The sequence below is a fragment of the Puma concolor genome, chromosome A1 (genome assembly GCF_028749965.1).
Source record: "Puma concolor isolate L17-30 chromosome A1, mPumCon1.1.hap2, whole genome shotgun sequence".
Classification (NCBI taxonomy): domain Eukaryota; kingdom Metazoa; phylum Chordata; class Mammalia; order Carnivora; family Felidae; genus Puma; species Puma concolor.
Genome location: NC_141667.1, coordinates 27,780,881 through 27,791,245, shown reverse-complemented (window position 1 = coordinate 27,791,245; position 10,365 = coordinate 27,780,881).

The window sequence follows — 10,365 nt, the reverse complement described above, 5'->3', positions numbered from 1 at the left end:
GTGGGCTATCAGGCTAGAGACCAACGGAAGAGTCACTGTTGTGGTTCAAGTCCAAAGATTGTCTGCTGGCAGAATCCCTTCTTGCTCAGGGAGGTCAGGATTTGTTTTACTAAAAGTCAGCTGACTGGATGAGGCCCACCCATATTACGGAGAGCAATCTGCTCTACCCAAACTCCACTGATTTAAATGTTAATTTGATCCTAAAAACACACTCACAGATATATCCAGAATAATGTTTGATCAAATATCTGGGCAAAGATATTTGACAAGCTGTCACATAAAGTTAGCCATTCACACAGCCCATAGTTTTCAACATTGTTGGAGATGATTCCTATAGTTTCTTTCAACCTAAAAGTCAGTGTTCTAGGACTATAAAGTCTCTATGCCACTTCCTCTACTTATCACTTGACATGAAGGCCATGGACTTTTAAAATATCTTTGGACCACCGCTTGTCACATGTCAATCAAGTGGGTAGCAGGTAGTGTGACAGATTCAGAAGAAAATAAGTTGGTGTTCATAAATTTCACAAATTTTGAAATGTAAGATGAAGTATCATCCCGGAAATACCACAGCATTCTTAACAAGGGGCATGCTTTAAAAACAATTTTTTTTCTTACATTTATTTATTTTTGAGAGAGAGATAGAGAGAGAGAGAGAGACAGAGCACAAGTGGGGGAGGGGCAGAAAGAGAAGGAGACTCCGAAGCAGGCTCCAGGCTCCATGCTTTTTAAGGGAACTCAAGGTCTATATTGGCCAGCTGCACTCTACTCATATTCAGTTAAAAATGTGGTTGGAGTCTTCTGATGGCATTAATAGGTTCTGGCTTGTGCTTGTTAAATTTGCCTTTTTCATTGTTACTTTTTTTTGTCTGCATTATATCTCAATTCATAAAAATGCATTAACTGCTTGGACTAGCTCATTCGAATATAAAAATCATGATATAATTTAATACATAAATTCTACAATCTAGAATAATGTCAAAAAAAAAAAAAAAGGTGAACCAGGACTCCAGGGCAGGTACTGGGTATAAATGTATGTGTTCTGAGACAGGAAAACTCATGAATGTGATAAATACACCCACAAGCATCTGTAAGAGAAAGTGCAAAGAGAATGCATCACGATGAATATCTAAAACTGCATTTCGTTGATTCTGTATTCATTCTGTTGTGCTGTCTGTTGTGTGCTGTCTGTTGTGAAACCATAAAATAATGGCTTGCAACTCATCAAAGCCTTACATAACTTCCAATCAAAGTAAGGATCTTTTCGGGGCGCCTGGGTGGCGCAGTCGGTTAAGCGTCCAACTTCAGCCAGGTCACGATCTCGCGGTTCGTGAGTTCGAGCCCCGCATCAGGCTCTGGCCTGATGGCTCAGGGCCTGGAGCCTGTTTCCGATTCTGTGTCTCCCTCTCTCTCTGCCCCTCCCCCGTTCAAGGTCTGTCTCTCTCTGTCCCAAAAATAAATAAACGTTGAAAAAACAAAAAACAAAGTAAGGATCTTTTCTAGTAAACTAATTAAATATTTTTGGAACAAGTATAAAATCATGCATTTCAGGGTAAAATTGACAGATGCTTCTCCTAACTTGGAGAAGAGAGGTCCCTGAAATTCTAGTGACAATGACCTAGTCATTAGGTCATACATCCCAAAGTAGCTTGTTACCTAAAATGGCAACCATTTGAAAAGAATGACCAGATTATGAGGGGTGGACGTCAGGGAGCAATGAACTCTATTCTCTCAAGGCTGAGCAGCTGTCCCTCAGCTGTTGCGTGTTTCAGAGTTGAAGACAGATACATGCAGATTTCCCACTGCATCTTGGAAAATATGAGATTTCATGGACACAACTGCCAGAGCATTGCATCTGTCTCTGGGGATTTGATTTATCTGTAAGGCCCCCATGGACTTCGAAAACAAATGCAGACCAACCAGCACCAACAGGGTATAAATCCACGTCAGTGATTAATCTGCAGCCTCATGCTCCTTGCTGTACATTGAAAATCCTTCTACGGCCAGGGAATGTGAGTCTGGTTGTGTTGATAATCTACACTTGCCTCTCATGCCTGAGCCCATAGGCAGGACACATGTAACAATGCTCTCATTAATTTAAAATCTGTTCCTCATATGTGAATTTGGTATTTCATACAGGGGTCAACTTTGGCCTTGAATTCTCATCTGTGCCGATTGACTTTTGTCACTGCATTGGCTGTCCAATGTCTGTATGGTGAGAGTTCCCCTTCATGTGTACTGTTACCAGTGGGACTCATTGCCCAACTGTCCACTATAGGACTTGAAGTGTAGAGATTTCCTTTTCTCCCTGTCCTCTGCTAGCTACGGTCCAGGTGTGTGGTTTAGAATCAGGCAATCAGCTACTCCCACCCGACACTTGAATTTGGAATAAATGACAAGGTCAGTTCAGATCTATTCACAGTGGCCTTAGGGGGGTCCAGGAACATGCAGGATCTGACTCCAGGATAGTGACATTACAGCCTGACAGTTGCTACTGCAAGATAATTAGGTTCCTAATTATGTGTGGGACCCTCTACACTGCCTTTTTTTTTTTTTTTTTTTTTGCATGTTTTTCAAGTCAGGTCCTCTGGTTCCCAGTCAATTCTGTGAGTACCTCACAACTTTCCAATGCAAGCCTTTCCTGCCCAACACATCCAGTGATGATTTCTACTTTTTACATCCACGTTCCAACTGATACACATGCTTTTTGGTCTGTGTGTGGTGGGGAAAAGTGATGGGGGGAATCAGAAAGGAGGAAGAGGAGAGAGAAGAGGAAAATACAGATGAAGAAGGGGGAGTAATAAAAATATCATGAAGGTACAGACAAAACCAAAAAGAAGAGAAATAGGAAGGGTACGGGGCAGATGGAAGATCCAGATTCTTGCAGCTCTTTTAGAAACTTCACCTGTTGTCCTTTTTCACCATATCTTCCCATGTGTTGAGCATTTTCCTTAAAAATTACAGAGCCACATGTCTTCTCTGACAATCTGTTCCCTAATTCAGTCAAAAGGACGCTGAAGATATCAGGCTTAGAATAGACCAGGGGTCTGTGACCTAAGGGCCACCATCTGTATCTGTAAGTGGTTTTATTGGAATGCAGCCATGCTTATTCCTTCTGCTATTGTCAGTGGCTGCTTTCAAGCTGCAGTGGCACAGGTGAGTAGTTGCAAAAGAGACGAGCAAAGTCAGCAAAGCCTGAAATATCTACTACACGGCCCTTTACAGAAGTGGTGGTTGACTCCTAGAAGAGGACATCTGAATCCCTGGGAACTGAGGTACAGAAATGTTTCCCTCTTTTCACTCTTTACCTCCATGCCCGCCCTTCCCAGATAAGCTTCCCCCATGCTGAGGGTTAACACTGGCCCCTGCACTATGTCAGAGGGCTGGGATCCATTTTCCCAGAGGAGAGGAACAAACCAGAGAGAGAAGGTGGAAGCCATTCACCTCTTCTTCCTCTCTCCCTGCCTGGCAGTCCTGCCCTGGGGGACTCAGAGGCCCACTTCTTGGAGGCAGTGTGGGGAAGTGCTCAAGGCCACATGGCTGGTGGGTAAAGGACAGCTGGGACCCAAAGCCAGGTCTTCCCATACTTGGCCTAGTATTCTCTCCACTGTCACTCCACCTTGTCCTCAGGGAAGTCTTCATGGAGGTGGTGGGATTTGAGTCTGGCTTAGAATCCTGAGTGCAATCTATGCAAGTGAGGACCATTAATTAGTTTCCCTCCAGTACCTAATCACTGAAAAACAGCATTTCATTGGACTGGGTACATAATATATCATTCATTCCGCAACATGAAGATCACTGGTCTAGAAGTCAACAGACCTATGTCTTAGTTCTGGCGCTGCTGGATTACCTTGGGCACGTCACTTCTTTATGGGCCATTATTTGCTCACACATAACAGGGCAGAAGAATTCGATTAAACGGGGCACAGCTGGATCTGCTCTTCTTAAAATCCCGGGTGCTCTTGTTGCTCACAAAACACGTGACCTCTCCACTGGTACACGTCCTAACCAGATGCATAAAAACTGGCTGATTTTGCACCAAAATCCATCCTAAATGGGGCCAGCCAAGGATGCAGCCGTGGAGCATGAGGATTCGACAGGATCTGTGGGAAGGCGTACAGACAACTGGGGCAAACAGCTCTGAAAGATGAGAGTGCCGTGCCACACCAGCAGACAAGAACCAATGGGACGAGAAAACTCATTAGGGGACACGACTGGGTGGACTCTTGGTTCAGAATCCAAGAATGCCTTTCCTTTATGGCCTACTTTTAGGCTTGGAATAAAGAAATGTATTCGGGATGCCAACCGCAGATCTACTCCCTCTGTGGTTCGGGTGGAGTGTCTGGAATCAGCATTACTCATGTGGAAACATTTTGCTCTTTAATACCTCCAGAAGATCCTGGAACCGGCTGCAGCAGACCATGAAAGGAGGCAAGACAGAGCTGCCCTACTATTTGCTGAATCAAATGATTAATTTTCAAGGTGGATTAAAAGTTATATATGAGTTATTCATAAATCTGTGGGACTTTATTCCTTTGGGAGTTTTTATCTGTTTCTGCATGTTCTCAAATGCGTCTTTGGGAAATAAAAGAAGTTAACGAAGTGTCTTTAAAAATTACACAAGTCTCCCCAACTATTTACTGAACACTAACACCCTGTACTACCTGAAGCTTAATTCAATGGAGGAAAAATTTCTCCCTGTGCTCAAAAAGAGAAACTGATTATTTTTACTGATCTGAAAGCTCTTAGTAGGTTTCACGTCTCAAGTGCTATTTTTTAATTGCACAAGCACTAGCAGGAAGTATAATAAAGTTTATATTAACCTGATGTTTTCTTTCTAATCATTTCCTCTATTTCCACCCTTTTGTCTACCCCTGTGCTATAATGATAGTGGGTTCTGGGAAGAGAATGCTTTACTACAGGACCATTTCTTTTACTCTTCACAACCATCATGTGAGACAGGTATCATTAGCCTCATTTTATTTACTAATGAGGAAACTAAGGCTTAAAATCATTAAGGTAACATAGCTAGAAAGTTGAGGAGTTGAGACTCAAATTTGGGTTGGGTCTGAAGCCAAAGCCAATGGTCACCTGTCCATCTGTCCATCCTTCCATCCCTCATCCATCCATCCATCCATTCACCCATCTATCTTTCCATCATTACCAAATATTTACTGGCATTTATGTTATTCCTGGAACTATGTTAGTTATTAGAAATACAATAATGAGAAAACAAAAGATCTCATCATGGAATAAAGAGTCTAGTGAAGAGAACATATGCAAAAATTTTTTTTGAGAGAGAGCACAAGCAGGGGAGAGGGACAGAGGAAGAGAGAGGGAGAGAGAGAGAGAATCTCAAGCAGGCTCCATACCCAGTTTGAAGCCAGATGCGGGGCTTGATCCCATAAGCGTGAGATTATGACCTGAGCTGAAATCAAGAGTTGGACGCTCAACCGACTGAGCCACCTAGGCACCCCAGAGAACATTTTTAAGAAGAGGACAGATAAATATAAATTTTAACTTAGAAAGTACTACAAAGAAGAGATTTTAGTACTCCAAGAACATATGAAAGAGGGAGCTGACCTAGTTAATGATGCATATCAGGTGGGCTAGGTTATAGACTATCTGTAGGAACAAATTAATCCTAAAACACAGCAGTTTAATACAATAGAGCTCGTTGCTAACCTAGAGTACATGTTTCATAAGGGTCAGCAGAGTCCTCAGCCCTCTAGTTTCTCAAGGACCCAGGCTGACACAGCCTCTACCATCCTAGCTCCCCTCAGCCTCCAATGTCAGTGTGAGGGGAAAAGAAAAGTAAGGTGACCTCACTGGATGTTTTCAAGGCCAAGCTCAGAAGGGACTCACCTCACTCACATCCATTGACTGGAATCCAGTTGCCTGGCCCCAAGTGAACTGCAAAGGAGTCTGGGAAATGTCTAAGAAGAGAACCATGAAATGGACTGGGCACTGCTTCTCCTGTGAGAAGAAGGCTTCCTGTGATGGAAGGCTTCCCTGGGGAAAGAGTGACTGATATGTGAAGCAGGTATACTGACTCCCGAGGAAGCACTGGGAAATACCTAAGTGGGGAGGGGTTTCCAGCCCTCCAAATCCCTCAGCTGTTTTGGTTTATTTGAGCTCAGGCAGGCTTTAACTAATCAGTCGGAACTTAGCACAGCAATTTGGTTTATATTTTCCATTGACCTAGTCTACTAAAGAAAGGCATTTATGAGGAGTGTTTACTGTGTGAAAGTTGCAGAATAAGGGTCTCCACAATAATATATGTGACATTGTTATTTCCCTCCAGATCTTCAATCTCATCAAAAAGATAAAACAAATATATAGAAAGTTATTAAGGAATACAATAAAGACAGTATTGTTTATCGAAGGCATAAGCAACACAAAGTGTATTATCTCACATAGCAAGACAGCAGAGTGGTTGGAAGATTAGGAAGCCAGTGACTCATGGGTGTCATCAAGGACCAAATTCTTTATATCTTTCTGTTCTGCCATGCTTGGGGTTGGCTGTACCAACCCACTTCATACGTAAACATGGCAATATTAAGTGGAAGAAGAGACAGAAAATGTACATTTCTTTTTTGTATGTCCCTTTTTAAGAGTGAGGATCCTTCCTCCAGGTGCCCTCCCAGATTTCTTCCACACTGTATTATGTCAATGTCCATGCCCAGAATAAACACGGCCAAAAAGATCACAAAAAAGACACATCAAACATGATTTATTTCCCATGGGGGACTTGCTTCCACAGAATGAATAAAATCAAGATTCTTTTACAAAGAAGAAAGGGAATAGTAGTTATATGGCCCCACACAAACAGTGCCATGGAGATGATACTAAGTGCTCAGTGGGTGTTCAGGCATGTATTATAACAAGATAACCCATTGTGGTGTTATCTGAATAAGCCTGGCAAAACTTCATGAGGAAAGACCTGAGCATCAGAGAAGACTTTTCAGGCAAAGAGACAATGACCAGGAGAGAGGAACATCAACATAAGGGTTGATGGGCAATGAAACTGTCTGACCAGAGCAGGGAAGTCTATGGAGGCCTAAGGAAGGCTGAACATGGGGGAACTGGGCTTAGGGATAGTGAGGTGATCTCCACAGGCCCATCCCAAAGTACTTAACCCATCCTTCTCAGAATATTTCAGGATGACAAAATTATCTTCCATTGTTTCAAGTATTTTGAATTATTCTTTGTGGTTACCAAATGTGCCCAGCTCTCCTGGGGTTTCTATTTCCTTTTCACAATGACCTGTGATGATTAATATTATGTGTCAACTTAGCTAGGCTCTGGTGCCCATTTGTTTAGTCAAACACCAATCTAGATGTTGGTATTTTGTAGATGTGATTAACATTTAAGTCAGTAGACTTTGAGTAAAGTAGATCACCTTTATAATGTGGGTAGGCCTCATTCAATCAGTTGAAAGCCTTAAAAGACTGAGCTCCCCAAAGAGGAAAGAACTCTGCATCCACACCGCCTTTGGACTCAAGACTACAACACTGACTCTTGCTGAAATTTCCAGTAGGCTTGCCTTGCAGATTTCAGACCTGACAGCCCCACAGTATTGTGAGGAAATTCCTTAACATAAATCTTCCTTTCTGTATATGCATCCCATTGGTTCTATTTCTCTGGAGAACATTGACTAATATAGCACCTCTGATGACAACAATCTCCTATTTTGAAGACTAGCTTGGATTTTAGGCTCTTGTTTTAGCCCAGCAAGATCTTTGAGGAAACAACACGTGTTTTGCTTTCATTATGTGAATGCAGTTTGTTTGGTCAAAGGACTAGGAGGCTGGGGTGGCCAGCAGCATGGCCCCTACTGGGAGACAGAGTTCCTGAGAATTGGAGCTGCCTCTGCCTCTGCCTCAGGCTTCCTCAGGGTCTGAATTAAGCTTTTTTGGCCTCCACAGGCAGAAGTGAACATCCGTTTTTTTCAATGAGCAAAACAGGTTTGGGCAGACTCGTCCTGGGGATGGTCATTATGTTAGTGTCTTATGTGTAGTCAGCTAGGCGCCTCAATGAGAAAGACTCAAAATCATCTTGGAATACCCTAAATCCAATCCACGTGTTCTGTGTGCAATCTCCAGGGAAAATAAGACAGCTCTTGGATAAGAAATTGCATTGTCCTCTGTCTAAAGAAAGAAGTTATTCAGAAAAAATGGAGAGGATTTGAATAAAATTTACAAAAGGAGAATTCAGACAGACCCACCTGGGTGATGTGTTTCAAATGCTTCCTCAGGAAGTTGAGTATCTGTTTCTTGTGGCAGGAACATTCCTAGAGCAGAGACTGGTACATCAGGTTATCAGAACTATACTTAGCCATCAAAGCAGCCCTGGGATGCTAGGACTCTGCAAATTACTTTTCTCCTTGATCAACAAGCAGGGGGTGCTGGAAGGAGATGCTGAAAGGTAGGAAGATCCCAGAAGACACTTGTTCTTTCCTTTTGCTTGCTGTTTTTGTGAGCGTCATCTGGCCAATAGCCCTTTGTTCTGGTAATTGTAGTTGGTCCCAGACCAGCGTCTTTCCATATTCCCAGTACTAACTGCACACTGACCAAGGTGCCGGCTTTGGTTGGACAATGCCCTCCCCTCGGAAGTCTGAGTCCCAGCTCTGCAGGGCCCCTCTGACAACACCAACCTCTTCTCTTTGTATTCCTATTCTTAGGAGATGACTGCTTCTTGCAATTCCTATCTCTGTGTTTAACCTGTTCCTTATATCAAATTCTCTCTGCTGAAATACCTGGGATGGTTTCTGCTTTTCTGTTTGGATCCTGACTGAAACAAATGCTTGATGATATGAGCCATTAATATTGTCTAAAAAAATTCCACATTATACACACACACACACATGCACACACACGCACACACACACACACACACACACACTTTCCTGCTTATCATACATCTCTCTGACTAGAATTGGCTTCTCATGTAGGTTTTCTACAAAGTTTTTCTTCAGCAAGTGTATAAAACACATATGGTCCACTTGAAAGTGACATTTTTCATTATACGTGAATATATTTGAATGTTGGTTTTCATACATCAGTCTCTGGCAACCTTGTTTCAGCTGTGGCCACAGATCCATTTCTGGGACATTGGTAACAGGTATCCTGCACTTGCCAAATGAGGGTCGGATCCTAAACTGCTTAATTCCAGCAGGGTGAGGACACCCTGACCAGCCAACCAGTCTCCTCTCTTACTCCTCCCTTGATTTTTCCCCATAGTGGTGTCAAGCATGAACCTAGATTTCTTCTAACGGCAATGGCTAATATTGAGAGACAATGTCCCCTTTTTATACACATTATATTCCTTTTTTTTAATTCTCCAAATAAAACTTCTCTGGAAAGGATCTAAAAAGCCTTCAATATCAAGATATAAATGACCAATACAGCTAAACTACCTCATCTAAGAGAGTATTTTAATTTTACTTGCATTTCAATAAACCTTGAATTGGTTTAAGTCAGAGGGATCAAGCATTGATTTTAGAGTCTCAGAATTCACTGAGCTGAGTCCTGGAGAAGTTTTCAGTGAGAGGGAGTAGGAGAGAGGTGGGTCACACTCCAACTGCTCCTGAAAATCATGCACACAGATGCTTTCTTTAGCTATCCTTTAAGTTGGCACGGATATAAAGACACGTTCAATCCCACACAGTTCTCAACTGTCCTTTGCCAGACCATAGCTGATCTCCTTTTGGCCAAGGCCACAGTGGAGCACCCTGGGGGAGGCCACATGTTACCTATACATCTCATAACAGCCTCCTTTGTAAAGCTAAACAAATATTTGCTCCCAGCCCACAGAGCTGATTCACAGGCCTGAGTTTCCACACGTATTCGTGTGTGTGTCTACTGCTCACAGCGGTGGCTGTGCCAACATCCTGGCTGGACCCCAGGGGCCAGCTGAGCCAGCAAGATGCAGTAGGCAGTCCCAGTGCCTCTTAGCAGCTGGATGCCCCCAGGCGTCCTCTGAGCTTCCAGACAACCCTGTGCAGAATGGTGCCTCCAGCTTTTACCTGGGGCTTGTTCTAGATGTTCTAATACTCAACTCATAGGCAAGAAATGATGGCCCAACTCTAACTCACATCTTGAGAAACTGGATACAAGGGATATCACCAGAGCATGTATGGAATGATAACCTTAAGTAAGATGTAATAATAAGGCAAAGTTTAAAATGAATCTAATGGGAAATGACTGGAGAAAAGTAAAAAGGATCCATGCTAATGGGCCGCGGACTCTAGCCTGGGCCAGCCTTGCTACTCTGCGTCCTCGAATGTGAACAATTGGCTAAATCTTTTTAGATGGACATCTCCTCATCTGCAAGATGATGGGGGCTGGCCGAGGGTTTTTTGGA